This window comes from Sciurus carolinensis, chromosome 6 (assembly GCF_902686445.1).
Source record: "Sciurus carolinensis chromosome 6, mSciCar1.2, whole genome shotgun sequence".
Classification (NCBI taxonomy): Eukaryota; Metazoa; Chordata; class Mammalia; order Rodentia; family Sciuridae; genus Sciurus; species Sciurus carolinensis.
In genome coordinates this window covers 14,204,758-14,223,144 of record NC_062218.1, presented here as the reverse complement: position 1 = coordinate 14,223,144, position 18,387 = coordinate 14,204,758, and the positions used below count along the sequence as shown (strand labels likewise).

At 39.7% G+C, this 18,387-nt stretch overlaps 1 long non-coding RNA gene across 1 annotated transcript; it reads left to right on the top strand.

Annotated features, from left to right (window-relative positions):
* The first annotated feature begins 15,303 nt into the window (after nucleotides 1–15,303).
* Nucleotides 15,304–16,811, top strand: LOC124986523 (uncharacterized). The gene is made up of 3 exons (XR_007109021.1): nucleotides 15,304–15,403; nucleotides 15,977–16,107; nucleotides 16,362–16,811. It is a non-coding gene; the product is annotated as an uncharacterized LOC124986523 (long non-coding RNA).
* Nucleotides 16,812–18,387: the final 1,576 nt, after the last annotated feature.

Sequence of the window (18,387 nt, the reverse complement as noted above, 5' to 3'; positions counted from 1 at the left end):
AGTATTTTGAAGTTTTTGTAGCAATTCCTCCTTTGATTCACATATTACTAGTGTTGTGTTAATTTACAGGCAGGATTTTCAATTATCTTTCTGTACTGATATCTGGTTTAATCCCACCATGGTCTGAAAGCAGATATGTTATGATTTCTTTTCTTTTAAATTTGTTAAACTGTATTTTATGCCGCAGAATGTGGTCAGTAATGATACATGCTCCATGAGAATCTGAGAAGAATGTGTAATTTCCTGTTGTTGAATGGAGAAGTCTGCATGTGTGGATTACAGTCAACTGATTGAGATTGCCTTTGAGTTCAACTATATTTTTGGTAATTTTTTAGCCGAATCTGTATGCAGAAAACTTTTCATCAAAGAGTATTGATGTTTCCAAGTAGAATAGTTGATTCAGCTATTTCTCCTTGAAGTTCTATTCTTTATGTATTTTGATGCTGTGTTGTTTGGGGCATACTCGTTAAGGATTTAACTCTTTTATCATTACATAATACCCTTTCTTATCCCTGGTAACTTGTTTTGCTCAAAGTCTCCTGTCTGAAATAAATACAGCTTTTCCTTTCTTGCAATTAGTTTTTATCATGGCTTATCTTTCTTCATTCCTTTACTTTTAATCCATAAAAGTTTTTATATTTAAAATCGGTTTCTTGTTGATAACATATAACTGGATCTTATTTTTTGATCAAGTCTAATAATCTCTGTCTTTTACTTGGTATATTTAGACAATTGGGCATTATACTTTAACCTTCGCTGTTGTATAATTACATTAATATTTACCATATGTGTTACTGTTTCTTTTTATTAGACTTGTTCTTCTTGTTTTTCTTGGTATTGAGGATTGAACTCAGGGGCACTCGACCAGTGAGCCACATCCCCAGCCCTATTTTGCATTTTATTTAGAGACAGGATCTTACTGAGTTGCTTAGTGCCTCCCTTTTGCTGAGGGTGGCTTTGAACTCTTGATTTGCCTGCCTCAGCCTCCCCAGCTTCTGGGGTTACAGTTGTGCACCAACACACCTGGCTACTAGCCTTGTTCTTTATTCTTATGTTTGTACTTCACACTTTTTCTGCCTTTTGTGACTTTGAGCATTTTATTTTATTTGATTTTTTTCTCATACCAAATATAACCTTTTATAAATTATTTTTCATGATTGCTCTAGAGTTTGAAGCATATTTAGCAACTCCTCCAAGTCCATTTTCAAATAGCACTAGGCCACTTCAAGAATACTGCATGTGCCTTAAAATAACCAAGTTTTCACAGTTCCTCTCTGCTGGCCCCTAGATAGGTGCTGTCACTGATTCCACTAATGCACAAGCATATGCAATTGAGTACATTGTTGTTATTTTGAACAGACTCATCTGTGACATCAATTAAGAATTAGCAAGAGTTTATATTGTGCTTTCCCCAGTGATGATGTTTTTCCTTTCTTTATATAGGTCCAAGTTTCCGACCAGCAGAAATCTTTCTGAAAAACTTCCTGTAACATTCCTTGGAAGATAGGTCTGCTAGCAACAGATTCCATCAATTTTGGTTTGTTTGAGTCAATCTTTGTTTCTTTTTCATTTTTGAAGAGTAATTTTTCACAGTACCAAATTCTAGATTGGCATTTTTTTTTTCTTTTTATACTTTAAATATTTCACCTAATTCTCTTCTTGCTTGCATTGTTTTTTTGAGGAAACAAAAAAGGGATACAATGATTATCTTTGCTCCTTTTATAGGTAAGATATTTTTCTGACTTCTTTTAAGATTCTGCCCTTCATCTTTGATCTTCTGAAGTTTGAAAATGACATACCCAGGTGTAGCTTTTCTGTTTATTTTGTTTTTATCCTATTGGGTGTTCTCTGAGCTTTCCAGAGCTGTGGTTTGTTGTCTGTTATTGATTTTGGGAAATCCTGTCATTACTGGTTACTGCTTTTCCTTTTTTCTTCTCCTTCTATCCCCCAAATGTGTCGTTCCTTTTGTTTTTGTCCCTGTACTTCTTGGATATTCCTTCTTTTTATGTCTCTTTTCCCACTGCTTTTCAGTTTTGCACATTTCTGTTGTCATAGCCTCCAGCTCCAAGATGCTTTCCTTAGCCATGACCAGTCTGCTAATGAGTCCATTGAAGGCATTCCTCATTTCTGTTCTAGTGCTTTTTGAGATTTAGCAGTTTAAAAAATTCTTAGAGTTTCTCCCTCTTTCCTTATGTGGCCCATCTGTTCTTGTACATTGTTTACTTTTTCCATTAAAGCTCTAAGCATGTTAATCATACTTGTTTTAAATTTCTGGCCTGGTAATTCCAACAAACCTGCTGTATCTTTCTCTATTTCTAATGCTTATTCAGCCTCTGCAAACTGTGTTTTTGCCTTTTAGTATGCCTTGTAATTTCTCACTGCAATCGGAATATGAGATGCTGGTGGAAAGAAAGGGTGGTAAACAGGCCTTCAGTGTGTGCAGGGGAAACATCCAACGACCCTGTGGCTGGGTCTCAGTCTGCTGGTGCACCTGTGGCCCTGGTCTGTGAACTTCACCAGTGCTTCTCAGCTTAGCTCCCTCTGAGGTGGGTCAACTAACTGGGAGTGGAATCGGCTATTTCTCGTCCCACATTTAGAAGACTAATGGGGACTGGAGTTGGGTATTTCTATTTCCTCTGGTCAGTTAGGCTCTGATAAAACCCTAGCAGGTTAGTCTCTAGTAAGAGTTTCTCCTGAGGGCAGGTTTTGTTGACAGAATGCTCTGACGACATATTTCACAATGATAACTTTCCCCACTTCTCTGTCAGAAGTGTGATGATATCTATCCATAACTGGGTCCCTATGGAGTGTTTGTTTGTGTGTGTGTGTGTGTGTGTGTGTGTGTGTGTGTGTGTGAATTTTGTAGTTCTGGAGATTGAACCCAGGACCTTGTGCATGGTGGCAAGTGTTCTATGCCTGAACTACAACCCAGGCCTTGCTCCCTGGAGTTTTAACTCAGACTTGTTCACACTGAGCCTCTACAATTCATTAATTACAGTTTAGTTTTTTTACACTGGCACTGGTTCTTGAAAAAGTTTATTGGGTTTCTTTCTAGTAAACCGAGATTCTGTGCATGTGCCTGTCTGCATCTACAGTTGGGAGGCAGTTCTTTGCCCTTTGACTTCATTTCTTTGATGGATTTAAGAAAAAAATTTAATTTTTCAGTTGGTTCACCTTTTACTTATAATTAGGGTGAAGTGGAGACTTCTAAGATCCTTACACACCAGACTGGAAACCTGAATCCAAATTTATTTTAATAATGATATTTCATTATTACTGACTTCTTCTATAATAATGATTTTTAAAAACCCAAACTATTAATCTGTGTCTAAAGACTTCTTCGCCAAAATGCAAAAAGAGAACATGGCTCTGATCTCAATGACCAGGGAGTGAAAAATACTAATATCTAATTCCGTTTTGCTGTGCATGTGGTCCTTCAAGTTTGGTAGAGATCCTGTCAAATCCTCGATTAATCCTGTGGCCACAGACACTGGCTGAGCCCTTTGTGCATAATACACACTCTCTGGCTGTGCTAAGGCCCCACTCAGAGTGCTGTGGCCCCGCCATTGTTTCTCTCAGGAAACCATCCATGAGGATGGAGGGGGAAAACAGTGAGAGAAGCGAAACACCATAACAATCTGTTAAAGAAAACAATCCACTCTCCAGCTCGGGTTCGTTAGCCATTTTGCAACACTTACCGCACAGAAAGCAGAATGCTTGATCTTCCCTGCAGAAACCATTGAGATTTTAATACAGCTTCTCACTGGATATGGTCTCAGATCCAGTGTGCTGTTTAAAGCCGTTTTAAAAGCTCATTGCCAGAATAGATGTTGCTTCTGCTTCTGGCCAGCCACTCTTCCCGGCAGCTGCTCCCAGCTAATGAAGAAATGAGCATCTCAGTGCTGGCTAGAAGCCGGAGAGAGGCACATGGTGGAAAACTCCAGGCAGGGAGTTCTCATTGCTGCAAGCCAAGTCTCCTCCGTTTTTGACCATGCCGGCGGCTCCCGTTGGTGAACCTGACGGCACATCACAAGGGCATTTCTGCATTAAGGCTGCCGGCAGACCCCAGGGTGAGGATGCTTTCCAGAAAGGTCAGGGCAAATTAAATGTCTCACAGAGAAGAATGTGTGTTGACAAATGGCCTGAGCCGGTTTTTTCAAAGCAAAAATTGAAGCTGGGCTTTTGGAGGATACAGACACGGATCACTGAAAGAAGGTTCCGTTTAAAGGGAGAAAATGTAATAAAAGGGCACTGTTTCATGCTTCAGCTCCTCTATTTCTGCAAAGACTAGAACAAGAATACAATATAAGGAAATGGCGTAGTTCCCAACGCCCTCTCCCCACAAGCACCTAAGTTATAAAACAAGAAGGCTTCCATTCTCTGTCAACGAGAAGCCACCAAAAAAGAAAAAAAAAAATCCATCATTTCTTTTTGAAAATTATCTTCTTATTAAAATAGTTGGGAAGAAGAAGACATTTAGAGATTTTCTTAGTGGACATTTTAAATAATTATCAATGATCTTTCAGCTCTTCTTTTTTATTTACCCAGAAGTGATTATCCATCTAGAATTTCCTGGTCAACAGAGGCAAAGGTAAACCAAGCTAAGAATGCCCAGATGGTCCTTGAATCTAGTAAGTTCTCATAAGAATGCTTTATCTACAAACCTGCATTTGCTAAAAAGAGAGGAACTGATGGTGTGACTGAATGACTGCACTTAGGATTTAGTTTCAAGTTTCAGGCGTGTGGCTTACGCACCTTTCTTAAGGAGGGAAAGACCAAGCCGCAGTTATAGACAGAGAGCTCATCACTCCGCTCCCAACTCAAGCATGCTGGTTGGTAGGAAAGGGAGAGAAGTCACGGAGGTTTGGGGGGCTCACTAGCTTTGTTTTCATTTTACCCGCATGGGGGTGTTCTACCAAGCATTGTCAGTTTGGAGAAAAGACCATATAACGTTATTTAAAATTGTTATTTATGGAGGGCATTTATTTTCAAAATGTTTGAAAGAGTAGGAAGATTATGTGCAAGACAGGGGGAAAACGTGCAATAAATCTGGCAAATTGTTAAAGAAAATGAAGAAGTCAGAATAAGGGGAGAATATTTTGCACACTGTGGATATAACATACGCACTTCACATTGATGTTACCAGGGCTTCTTTATCTGGTGATCCTGTACCATAGTGCTTGGGGAGACTGAAAACATGCACAGGAAAAATGACATTCTTATTTTTTTCTAAACTGTAATTGAAATTGAACTTTTCCTTAATTATGAATGTGGATTTCATTAGATTTGCCAAAGGGAACCATGGCAAAAAAATAGATTAAACCTCTGGAATATGAGTACATTCACCAACAAATGGAAAAATAAGAATTTCTCATATGTAAACGAATGTGATCAGTGTAACTGGTGAACATATGAATCAGTAAGAAATGTTTTGAATCAAAGGACACTGACATTACCTGTTGCACCCTAAATATACAGCATCTTAGTCTTTACAGTTGATCTTTTCAATCGGATTCTATTTCTTCATTGAGTACCTGTTGTGAAGTAGGTATTGTGCCGTGCTCCGCAGGTCGTGGTGATTGGGCAAGCTGGCAGGGCTTTGAAGACTGCATGCAGTCCTCCTCTGGTGAGTTCATGCAACCCTCACCAGGTTGTCTCCACCTCCATAAGTACCTCATGGTCTTCTCCAGATCGCCAGGACTAGTGGATAGGAGACTGCAGAGAGATCGTCACGAACACAAAGGAAAGCTTGTTTCCCAGAAAGGTAGTTCAGAGCATCGTCTAGGTCCTCAATATATACTACTTGGGACTATCGCAGTTTTATGAGACTTGAGTGTAAGGATGGTCCATTTGACTTGCGGTCTTTATTCAAAAAGAGATGATTGATGGGAAGATATTGGACATGTTTGTTGATATGCTGAGACTCTAATTTCATATTATGCTTATTTGCAAATAGAATATATAAATATGTGAATCTTTGACTTATTTATCATTTAACATCCCTCGGCCAGGTGAGGATGTACGCCTCTGTCCAGTATCATGAGGGAGTTCCCCAAGCCTGGTCTTCGCATTCTCTTGAGAAAAAAGGTGGACCAGTGGAACCAGGACTTGTGTCACCTTAGAGTTTCAGTGTCGTGCCAATTAATAGACCTTTATGAGTTCTAGCCACATGATCTTGGGCAAGCTATTTATCTAAACCTCAGTTTGCTCATTTGCAAAGTGGTCGTAATAATGATAGTATCTACTTCATAGGATTGTCACAGGGATGAAATGAGAGAATGCTGGCTTAGTGATTAGATGAGCGCTTGCCTCCGTCATTGATCGTAAGAAATCTCCTTTATTACAGTTGTTACCATGCACTCCAAAAGTCAGTGGATCGGCATGTGCTCCACTGACCCCCCAGACTCTTCTTCATCTGTGCCTTTGTTTTCTCCACTCCATCCTTGTATTATTCCCTTCAGCACAGAATAAGGTGTGCGTCCTGTTGACCAGGCTCAGCTTTCCATTTGTCATTTGTGTACTCGAACTTATTCTTTCATGTCTCTTTTTTTTTTCTTTTTTCAACCTTTTCTTTACTTTTATTTAATCCGCAAATGTGGGTCAATCCATTCCAATCTGAAAAAAACAAAGCAAAAGTCCCCCTTCCAGCTCTTTATCTGTACCTACACCCAACTGCCCAATTCTCTTTTCTTTTACAAACTTCTTGAACATTAGAAGACACAGTGACCACGTCTTCACTATTCCCAGTTTCCAAGTTTGCACTCTGAGTATCTACCTATGTCCCACCTTTGAGTCTGTGTGTGAGGAAAGCTCATCCTTCTTCATCTGGATGTCTCCTTCTCACCATGGAAGATCCTTCCGGTGGACCACACCAAGAGCTCCCTGAATCTCATAGGCATTTGATATCAAATCCTTCTGTCCCAACCTGTGTGCTTCCATCTGCCTGCTGTAGCACTCATCCAATGTGACACGACCATTCTAGAAAGGTTTGCTAGACTTAACTGAATTCAAATACTGTATTGGAGAGGTAACTTTCAAATCACCTTTAGTATGTCAAATTAAGTAAAAACTCAAATGATTGGAACAAATACAACTTTTTTCTTTCTTTTCCTACAGGAAGTAGCAGTTGGTTGAATATGAAAACCAATCTGAATTCTTTCAGCTTGTAATATTATCATGAGTATGTTCCATCAATTTATTCATCATTAATGAACTATCATTATTAAATGTATCAATAGATGAGTTGATAAATGGATGGATCTTGTAGGTAGATAAATAGTCTAGGAAACAGAAGATCTATGTTCTAGTCAACTAACTCTGTGATCTTAGAAAATACCTTTTATTAATCTATTAACTAATTTAAACTAACTTCTTAATTCTCCTTATTAATTCCTTTCCTAATTTCTTCTTAAAAATATGGAAAATAATGACATTTCCCTGTCTCCTGACAGTTATTCAGAGGTTTAAATGAGATAGTATGCATGAGACTTCCATGTAAATGATCAAGTTGCTCATAATTGCACAGTATTGATATTAACATAGGCACAATTATTATTCCCAAATAAGTTATGATCTCACAATTTGTAAATAATTAGGTGGTTCTTTCCCTAATTACAATGAGATCATACCAAGAGCTGTCACTATCTCTGTGACTGTAATTTCAAGGTCATTTAAATCCATACCCTGCATGTCAGAGATATCTAGGACTACAGATTTATTTTGAAGCCAAAATCCTTCTTATTCTTAAGTATAAATAAATATGTTGAACATCTTATTATGTTTTTCAATTAAAATTAAAATTAAACTTAAAACTCTAATTTAGAGTTGTTTGACATGCTGATTTAATTTTATTTTATTTGGATATATGCCCAGAAGTGGGATTGCTGGATCATATGGTAGTTCTATCTTTCATTTTTGGAGGAAACTCTACCCTGTTTTCCATAATGGCTAAACTAATTTACATTCCCATCAACAGTGTGCAAGGGTCTCTGTGCTAGCTTTTCAACACTGCAGCAAATACCTGAGAAAAACAACTTAGAGGAGGAAATGGCAGAAATATCATGGCAGAAGACATGGCGGAGAATAGTTTCTCAACTGGTGGCAACCAGGAATGGAGTGGGCAGGAGACAGAGAAAGAGGAGGGGGCAAGAGCCAGAGACAAGAAATACCTACCCTCCAGGGCACACGCCCAGTGACCTACTTACTCCAACCAAGTCCCCATCCTGCAGTTCCACCACCTCACAGTAATGCCATCAGATTGTGAGTCCACGGAAGGATCAATCCACAGATGAGGCCTGAGTCATCATGGTCCAGGCACTACCCAAGAGCCCCACCCTGAGCATTGCTGCCCTGGGGACCAAGTGTCCAACACGTGGGATTTTGGAAAACATTCCAGACCAAACCATAACGTTCCACTCCTACCTCCAAAACCTCATGTCCATTTCATAATAAAAAATACAGTTGGTTCATCTCCAAGAGTCCTCAAAGTCTCAACAGTTCTCCAGCACTGCGAAAACAGCCAAGTCCAAAATCGCTAAGACTCAAGGCAACTTTAAGTTATGAGAACCTGTTAAGTGTTTATAAAAAGTTTACGTCTTCCTAGCATACAATGGTAAACATTCCTATCTCAAAGGGAATAATGGGGACATGGACAGGAAGGTTGGGATCAAAGCAAAACCAAAGCTTAGCAGGGCAAGCAGTACATTCTGTGGTTCTATGTCTGGTGTCCAGGGCACATGATGGCATGATGTGGGCTTCGAAGGGCTAGGGCACCCCGCCCCCACGGCCTTGCAGTCCATATGGCTTCGCTGTTGGGTTGGCTCTGCCCATTGCCTGCAGCTTTCCTGGGCAGAAGTTCATATTCCTGGCTAACTTCCTGGATTCTCCATTGCAGTTTTGGTTTTATTCTCACATCTTGATTTATCAGGAGCTCAAAGACTACCGGCAGGGAGTCCAACTCTATTACATATTGCCTGACCTCCCAGGGCTTTCTCTGAAGTCTCACAACTCTTGCATTCTGCATTCCTGCAAAACCAGCACCACATGGATAATGCCAAGGCCTGCCATCAGCTCAAGCAGCATCTGGGCCCACTTGGACAATGACTGCAGTGGCTTCTGAGGGCCTGGATGGCTGAGCATGTTACAGTGATTTCTGGGGTAAGAACTTCTCGGGAGTCCCTGGGAAGCTTCGACCTGGAGCTGTCTTCTCAAAGTAAAGTCTTTCATGTGAATTTTCGTTTTCATGTCTTTGAGCCTGCAGTGGGATCTTTTTGATTCCTGAGATGTCCTCAAGGCTTTTTTCCTATTGTCTTAATGCAAAGCATCTTGTTTCTCTTTAATGGCATTAATCTATTCAATAATCATGTCTTCCTTGGCCCTGATGTTACATGCATTTTTCTGGCCCAAACCACAAATTTAAAAAATTTTTCTCCTTCACTTTTGTTCCCAATTCTCACTATAAATATGGCTAGAAGCTGTACGGAATACCTGTGCCACTGCCTAAGTGCTATGCTGACTTGGAATTTCCTCCACCAGATTAGTTTGTCACCTTTAAATTCAACTTCACAGGAACTCAGAAGACATGGACAAAGAGCAGACAAGTTCTTTGCCAGGATGTAACGTGTGGATTTCAGTTCAATTCCCAGTAGGGTTGTTCCCATCTGAAGCCTCCTGAGCAGTCTGTGTTCCGTGCATCCTTATTGGCGTTCTGGTCTCCTGAGCTAATGCCTGAATTGTGGGATCCTCTGTTTACAACATTCTGGGCTTCTCTGGCTGGCGTCTCCAAACCATTCCACACTCCTCCCACAAACCAGTTCCAAAGGCTTCTGAACCATGTGGTCAGGTAGGGTCAGAGCATCAATCCCACTTCTGTGTTAGTCAGCTTTTTGTCACCATGATGAATACCCTAGAAAAGCAACTTAGGAAAGATTTATTTGGGCTCTTGGTTTCAGGGGTTTCAAGATATAGCTGGCTCTAAGGCAGAAATATGGCAAAAAGCATGGCAGAGGAAAACTTCTCAACTGGTGGCAACCAGGATTGGAGTGGGCAGGAGAGGGAGAGAAAGAGAGGGAAAGGGGCAAGGGCCAGAGACAAGAAATACCTACCCTTCCAGGGCACACGCCCAGTGACCCACTTACTCCATCCAGCCCCAGCCTGCGTTCCACCACCTCACAACACTGCCATCAAACTGTGAATCCATGCAAGGATCAATCCACAAATGAGGTCAGAGCCCTCCTGCTCCAGGCACTACCCAGGAGTCCCACCCTGAGCATTGCTGCCCTGGGGACCAAGTGTGCCACCCATGAGCATCTGAGGAACAATTTCATTGTGGTTTAAATTTGGATTTCTCTTATGATTAGTGATGTTGAGCGTTTTTTATGTGCCAGGTGACTGTTTATACTTTCTTTGGGGAATATATATTCAGGTCCTTGGCCCATTTTTTAACTCTTTTTTTTTTCTTACTGTTAAATTGTTTTAGTGCCTTAGATATTTTAGACATTAATCCCTTGTCAGCTGTATAGTTTGTAGATGTTTTCTCCTTTTCTGGAAGTTGTCTCTTTACTCTGTTGACTGGTTCCTTTGCTATGTAGAATTAACAAAAGACCATTTCTTACAGGTACATAATAGTGCCCTTTATTGTGGCACGTTTGTACATGTGCATGACATAATTTGGTCCGTTTTGTTCCCTGTGCCTCCCCCTTGTTGTTCCCCCTTCATCCCATCTTCCTTCTATTTCATGAGATCCTGTTTCTCCTTTTCCTCTCCAGTTTCCACATATGAGAGAAAACATGACTCTTGACTTTTAGCATCTGGCTCATTTTGCTTAACATTATATTCAAGTTCCATAACTTACCTGCAAATGACGTAATTTTTTTCTTTCTTATGGCTGAATGAAACTCCATTGTGTATGTATACTACATTTTCTTTATCCATTCATCTGTTGATGGACAGCCAGTTTTCTTCCATAACTTGGCTATTTTGAATTGTGCTTCTATAAATGTGGATATGCATGTATCTCTATAGTATGTTGATTTTAATTCTTTTGGATAAAGACCAAGGAGTGGTATAACTGGATCATATGTTGGTTCTATTCTTAGTCTTTGAGGAAACTCCATACCAATTTCCATGTGATTGTACTAATTTACATTCCCACCAACAGCATGTAATTGTTCCTTTTTCCTCTCCATCCTCTCCAGCAATTATGATTATTTGTATTCTTGATTATTGCCATTCTAACTGGGTTATTTGGTTTTTTCATGTTAATTTTTAAAAGATTTTTATATTCTATACATTAATCTTCTATCAGAAGAGAAGCTGGCAAAGATTTTCTTTCATTCTGTAGGCTCTCTCTTCATACTCCTAATTGCTTCCTCGGCTATGCAGAAGCTTTTAAATTTGATGCCAGTCTATTTATGGATTCTCCATATTGTTTTCTGAGTTGTAAGGGTCCTATTGCTAGTGCCTAAATGTTGTAGTGTTTTCCCTGTGTCTTTTTCTAGTAAATAGGAAAAAGAGGGAAATAAAAGGGATAAAAATAAAAAAGAAGACAAATCATGTGTTTTCAGATGATGGTATGATCCTATTCTTTGGAGATCTCCAAAGCTCCATCAGAAGACTTCTAGAGCTGATTAAAAAAAATAAGCAAAGTAGCAGGACACAAACTCAAGATACAGAAATCTATAGCTTTTCCATACACAAATAATGAATCTGAGTAAGAAATCAAGGAAACAATTCCATTTACAATTGCCTTTTAAAAAAATAGCATAGGAATAAATTTAACCAAAGAGGTAGAAGACCTTCACAATGAAAATTACATAGCATTGAAGAAATAGAAGAAGACACTAACACTAGAAGATGGAAAGGCCTCCCATGTTCTTGGAGAAGAAAATCAATATTGTTAAAACAGTCATATGAATCCAAAAACAATCTAAAGATTCAATGCAATTCCCATCAAAATACCAATGGCATTCTACACAGAACTCGAAAAAACAGTCCTAAAATTCATATGAAGAACTAAAGATCCGGAAGAGCCAAAGGAATTCTGAATAAAAACAGCGACCCTGGAGACACCACAATACCAACTTCCCGGTTATATCCCAAGCTACAGTAACGGAAACTGCTTAGTACTGGCATAAAAACAGACCGGTAGGCCAATGGAGTGGAATAGAAGACACACAGACAAAGCCACATAGACATAGTCCTATGATCCTAGACAAAGGCACCCAAACAGAGAAAAGATACCATTTTTAACAAATGGTTTTGGGGAAAATGAATATCAATATGTAGGAGAATGAAACCAGATTCCTTTCTCTCACCCTGCACAAAAGTCAACTGAAAATGTTTCAGTGACCTAGGAATTACACTAGTGACTTTATAACTGGGTAACCTTTTAAATTTGATATAATTTCATTTGTCTGTTTTTGCTTTTGTTTTATGTGCTTTTGGGGTCATATCCCAAAAATTCATTGCCCAGAAAAATGTCATGAAGTTTTTCCTCTGTTTTTTTTTTCCCCTAGTAATTTTAAATTTTCAGATCTTACATTTAAGTCTTTAATTGATTTTGTGTTGCTTTTTATCAACAAAAAAATGTGATATGTTTCTAATTTTTTCTTCTGTATACAGACATCCCAGGTTTACCAATGTCATTTATTGAAGACACTTTCCTTTATCCATTACATGTGCTTAGCATCTTTATCCAAAACAAATTGACTGTAAATGCACAGATTTATTTCTGGACTCTCTATTCTGTTCTGAGTTCTCTTTTGTTACAGAGGACCCAGCTCATAACTTAGAATAGAAGGAAATTATTTTCCTGCCCTACATTTACATGTTATGTTCACTTTACATATGAAAATTGAATGATTCATGTGTTAAAAAATCTGTCTACTTTTCCTAAATGTATGTTTCTTTCAACAAAGAGAACATTTAAATAATAACCAACAGAGAAGAAAAATGAGATAAGAAGAAATATCAGCATTGAAAAAGAAACAGAAAATAATGAAAGGGTATAAAGGGAAAATGGTCAGGGAGGCTCCCCCTGCCAGGAAGGGCTGATGTCCCCAGCAGTGCTGTGTGGGGCCTCTGTGGGAGCACCGGCTGCTTTTGACAGCCTTTTGCAGCTTAATTGCTTCCAGAATCTTCAGTCAGGACTTGGCCCATCTCTTCTTGTTGAAGGTAAAGGTAACTATTCTTGCTCTAAAACTCTAGAATAGTTCTTCTATAGAAAAATGTAGAACAGTTGTTCATCAGCTGGAGGCTGTCAGATTCTTGATCTACTCTATTCTTTGGGTGATTTCATACTTGTGAATTCGTTGCTATCTTTAGATGGAACAAACTCAGTGATGTATAGATTTAATTTGTAATGCTTAGACTAATTTGCTAACAATGTCAATACATTTCCCTCTTACGTGGCAATACTGCTCTCCATACAGTGTATGCAATCCCTTTGGAATGTAGGTAAAGACACTATTATTAGCTAACAAGTTAAAAATATGTTGCCAGCCCTTGATGACTTGCTTCTCTTTGAGCTTCTCCAACATTAGCCCCCAGTCTGCATTGTTTATTGTGAGTTATAGTGTTGTTGTTAGCAGGTGTTGGGCTTTCCCCCTGCACATCCTAGTCTTGGCTCCTCATCTAGATCATAAGTTATTTGAATGCAGGATCCGTGTTTTATAATTTTTCAAAAATTACTCTAACCTTGAACTTCATTCATAGTATGTTCAGTTCTCATTGATTAACTGATGGTCACTCATGTGCTTAGGTCAGAGAAGGAAAGAGTATGCTCATGGATGAGTGGCAGGGAATTTTTCTTGTAGCATTTAAGGATAGAATAGGCTTTCTTCTGCTTATATTCTTACAATAACTCAAAGAAATGGACCAGAAAAATTATGACAGTCCCTGTCAGTTCTATGGTCTGTACACCTGATAAAAATAAATAATTTTTAAAAATCATGCAAGTAATTGTTTGGTCTACTCAATACCAAATAACCCATTTTATTTTTTTATTTTTTACAAAATTGACCAACTTGCCCAATTGTTTCGTCTTTGTGTGGACAAAGCCTGGGTTTCTATTGATGAAACTATATTTCATGCTCATGCTCTGAAACAGCTGTAGTTCAGTGATTTGAAATAACTTAATGAGGTATTGATTGTGTCTGTTCAGCAAGCTCTAAAACAACTACCAAAAATGTGGAAGGCAACATCACGAGGGTGTAGGAATGAAAGAGGTGACTTTCTAATGAATACAGTAGATGAGTTCCTGTCAACTTGACTATTTGAATTGGATGCCTTAGAATTAGAAAAATGAATTATTTAATTGTAGATGAAAAATATGAGTTCATTTTGCTCACTTGGAATTTCAAGTTGGAACTGAATCACGCGCATCTCAGGAAACATAAAAAATAAAAGAAAAACTAGCTCAAAGATGAATAGTTGTGGCAAGTTATTTTTTTCAAGCCAATTTTTAGTTGTTCAAACTAGAAGAAATGGCGAAAAACTTAGGGTAGAAATAAGGCTCTAGGGAAAGGAAATAAAGGAACTGTTCCTTTTGCATGTTTTCCTAAATACTCCCCGGTGGCTCTTAATGAGCTGCATTATTGCTTCTTGGCTATGGAGTTGCGTGGAGCGCCGCCATAAATTAGTGAGATGGAGGGAATTTGAATGAGGGTACTGCAGAGGCAAGAGCGCTGGAAACTAATTCCCCATCTTCCAGTTGGCTGGAATGAACAGTTGGCATCCTGAGGGTTATCTCTGATTTACCCAACTCTACAAAGAACCTTCTAGAATCACCAGGTCAATGATTATACTAAGCAGGGGAACTGATGTTGGTCTGGCACCGCTCTCTTCCTGGTCACCCCTATTTCCTTTCATTAAGAAAACTCGGTCATCGAGTTAGTTCCTTTCACTGAGGTTAGCGAGTAACACGGAGGGATTTCCAGCCAGTGCATATGGAGAGACCTCCTGGGTCAAGGAAGTCACTGGGAAGAAAATATGCAGCCACCACTTCTGGTGGTTGACTCTCCTTCACTGAGGAAAAGGTCCTCTCAGGTACTTTCTCAAATTTAAATTTGGTTTGGTTGCTCGATGTCAGTCAGATTGCTTTAAAGTCATGGTCCTCCAACTGGACCAAGGGTGACTTTTGCCTCCCAAAGGACATTTGGCAGTGTTGGGAGACATTTTGGTTGTCACAACTTGGGGGAAGGGAGATCCCACTGGCATTTAGTGAATAGAGGCCACAGAATAACTGCCAAACAGGCTAGAATAGGCAGGACAGCCCCATGACAAAGGTCAATCTGCCCTCCACACGTCAAGAGTAACACTGCTGAGAAGCCCTAGAAGGAAGGACCAGTAGGAAACTGGGAAGGACTTGGAAACTAAAGGAAGGAAAGAAATACAGGAAGAAAAGGTAAAAATGGGACAAGGCAATTAAATGTCTTGTGAGGTATGTGAGGTTACCTGACACAGATGTCAGACTATGTGACTTAGAATCGCTCTGGCAACTTGCCCAGAGCCTCAAGGTTGAAAACTGATTTGCATGTAATGATACGTCTACACAAAATGCATAGGTACAATAAATACGAACAATGGTGGCCATTTCTTTAAAATGCCTATTTCCTTCCATTGCAAGAAAATTTTCACTTACTCATTGCCTGTGCCCTGGCCCTCTGTGTTCCATATATTTTTAAGAAGTGTTCACATTTGGCTTCTATATGGTTTAAAACAGCCACCTACATCAGCTGTCCTTCTGAGGGTACATTAATTGCTTCAGAAACAGAAGGAACTTCTGTTAAGTCCCTTGCTTTTCTATATGCAGAGTAAATTAGTACAGAAGAGATACAGTTCTTGAATGGAAAGAATTAAGAGTTTCTTTATAGGGGAATATGGGCTTCCTGCACTTATAATATTAATAATCTTAAGGAGCTTAAAGGAATTTGCATGTCACAGTCTTAAAGAGCACTGTTTTATGTCTATTTTTCAGTCTAAGGTGAGAAGCTGACTTTAATATGCTGTATGCTCTCGTGCTCCCTACAAGGCCAGGGTCCTGCTCTCTTCTGTTGTCAGGGTGAAGGCAGGACACTGTGTCATACACTCACTGCAGCAGGATGCAAGGTTTGTCAATCATTTATTTCAGGGAACTCAGGAATCTGAGAAAAATTAAATGCCAAACTTTTAAAATATGTCCTTAGGTGCATTTTCCTGGGATGAGTTTCATGTGTACACAATAATCTAAAATGTCTTTGACTCTTCAAAAGCTGAGGACCACTGCAGTGTGATGTGCCACTAATAAATCCAGGCTTATGAGCTTCTACTCTCTATGACTTTTAACCTTAGTTTTATTTACTTATTCATTCATTTATTTGCAGTGCTGGGGTGGAAACCAGGACCTTGTGCTTGCTGGCGAGTGCTCTACTATGACGGCAAAACCAGACCTGGTTGTGAAATGAAATTACAAAAATGTTATGGGAAGAATCCAGTGCCTGGGAAAGGGGTCAGTTCCCTCCCCTCTCTTAGTCTTTCTCCAGGAAATCTAATTAACCATGGGCCCAACCTTTTGCATTGTCAATAACTGCCCTAAGAGTCTGACTACTCCCCCCTGAAATGTAATAGACGTCTGTGGAAAGAGCTGTTCCTTCCTATCTGTTCTGTGCACATGCTTTATGTTAGAGACCCTGCACAGACCTTCAGCTGCATGGATTAGGAATTTTTTTTAAAAAAAGAGGAAAAAGCCCCAATGATAGGATGAGTGTAAGATGACGTCAAATAACCTATAAATATTGTGAGAAACTGTGGATCAGGGCTCAGAATTTTGGAGTGCTAATCTCCTCTGGGTCTGCTGGCATAAAATAAATCTTGGTTTCTCCTACTTTCCAAGTGCCGTCTTGTTACTTCTGAGGTGCAACCCGAACTCTCTAGGGCTGTTAACTTTAAAAAGAAAAAGAAAAAAAACCCCTGTATTCTAGACACCACAATTGACCCTGGAAACTGCCTGGAAATGTGGGCTATTAGTCACAGAGAGGCAAAGGAAAACAGCATAGATGGGTCAGGGTCCCCATTGCCTCTGGTCACAGATAGAGTCGTTGTGAAACCTCATTCATCAGGGCTACCCGTGGAATTCCAATGAATGATACTCATCTTTCTCCCCAGATTTTGGAGCCAATGGAGAGATGGGCTAGAGAAGACAGACAGATGGGGAATAAAAAGAAAGTTGGCTTCGTTATTGATGAAGCTGATCGGAAAGCATGGCTTTAAACGTGGGCCAAATGGTCTTAGTGACGCTTCCTCTGGATTGTGCCAGCTGTCTTGGGCCCAGCTGAACAGTGCAGTGAGCGTCTTTCCTTAGGTCAGAATGCCTGATCTGCTGAAGGTGACCGTGCTGCAGGGACTGGACCTGGTGCCGCTCCGTCCCTCTCTCTACCTCACCAGCCAGATAGTCCTTTGCTAGTGGGAGCAATGAGCGAAGGGCCGTTACCCCTCTGAAGACAGGATCCACTACCTTCTTTACAACATAAGGAGTTAGGGTTAACTTTTTTTTCAAATTTAAGTGAATCTCTGCATCAAAATACAAACTTGGTGGGGAGCTATCTTGAGGCTCATTTCAAAACTGAAAATAAGAGTGTGTCAAGGCCACATAGAGTAGAAAGGGTACCGATTAAAGAGGTTGCTGGGAGACCACCCAGTCAGGTGGATCTCTATTGCCAATATCTCTTAATGCCAATTGGTAAGAGTTAGACATGTTTAAGGACCGAAACTGGCTAGGACATGGGAAATGAGGGAGTGAGAGTCAGAAGTGAGCCCCAGATAAAGGTGATCCCAAGATGTGCCGCCACCTTGGAGCCACTTTGTCTTGTTTTCCTTTTCTAATTTCACCTCCTTTGGTTTGACAAAAAGTTCTTTTACTTTCTATCTGACATCCTACGGACTTTAAATGCTTTCAAGTCCCAAATAGTAACAGTGGTTACCTTTGAGAAAACTCAGACTCTGGAGGCAGGCACAGCATTCTCAGGGGCTTTAGGGTTCTTGCATGTGTGGTCAATTATTGTCCCAATTTTTCTGACCCCTCTCAGGTTATACCTGATGTCCTGCTATAACTATTAATAGTCCTTCCATTTACTCTCAAGAATGTCCTAGTTTGGATAATAAATCATATGGTCACTCTGCTTTTACTTTAATGTTTGGTTTGTTCTTTTTAAAAAAGGAATGGATTTATTTTCACTTGTGTGATTATAATTAGTCTCATAAAAGGCTATGACATGATAATTGCTTTCAAGGAGATCAGCTGATAGTGGTAATAAAGCAGGCATCAACACAGTGCTTTGCATTCGACAGAAAACGTCCTCGAGCGTACGTGAGAGGCTAAACGGCAGGGTTTCCACGCAGCTTGATAGACGA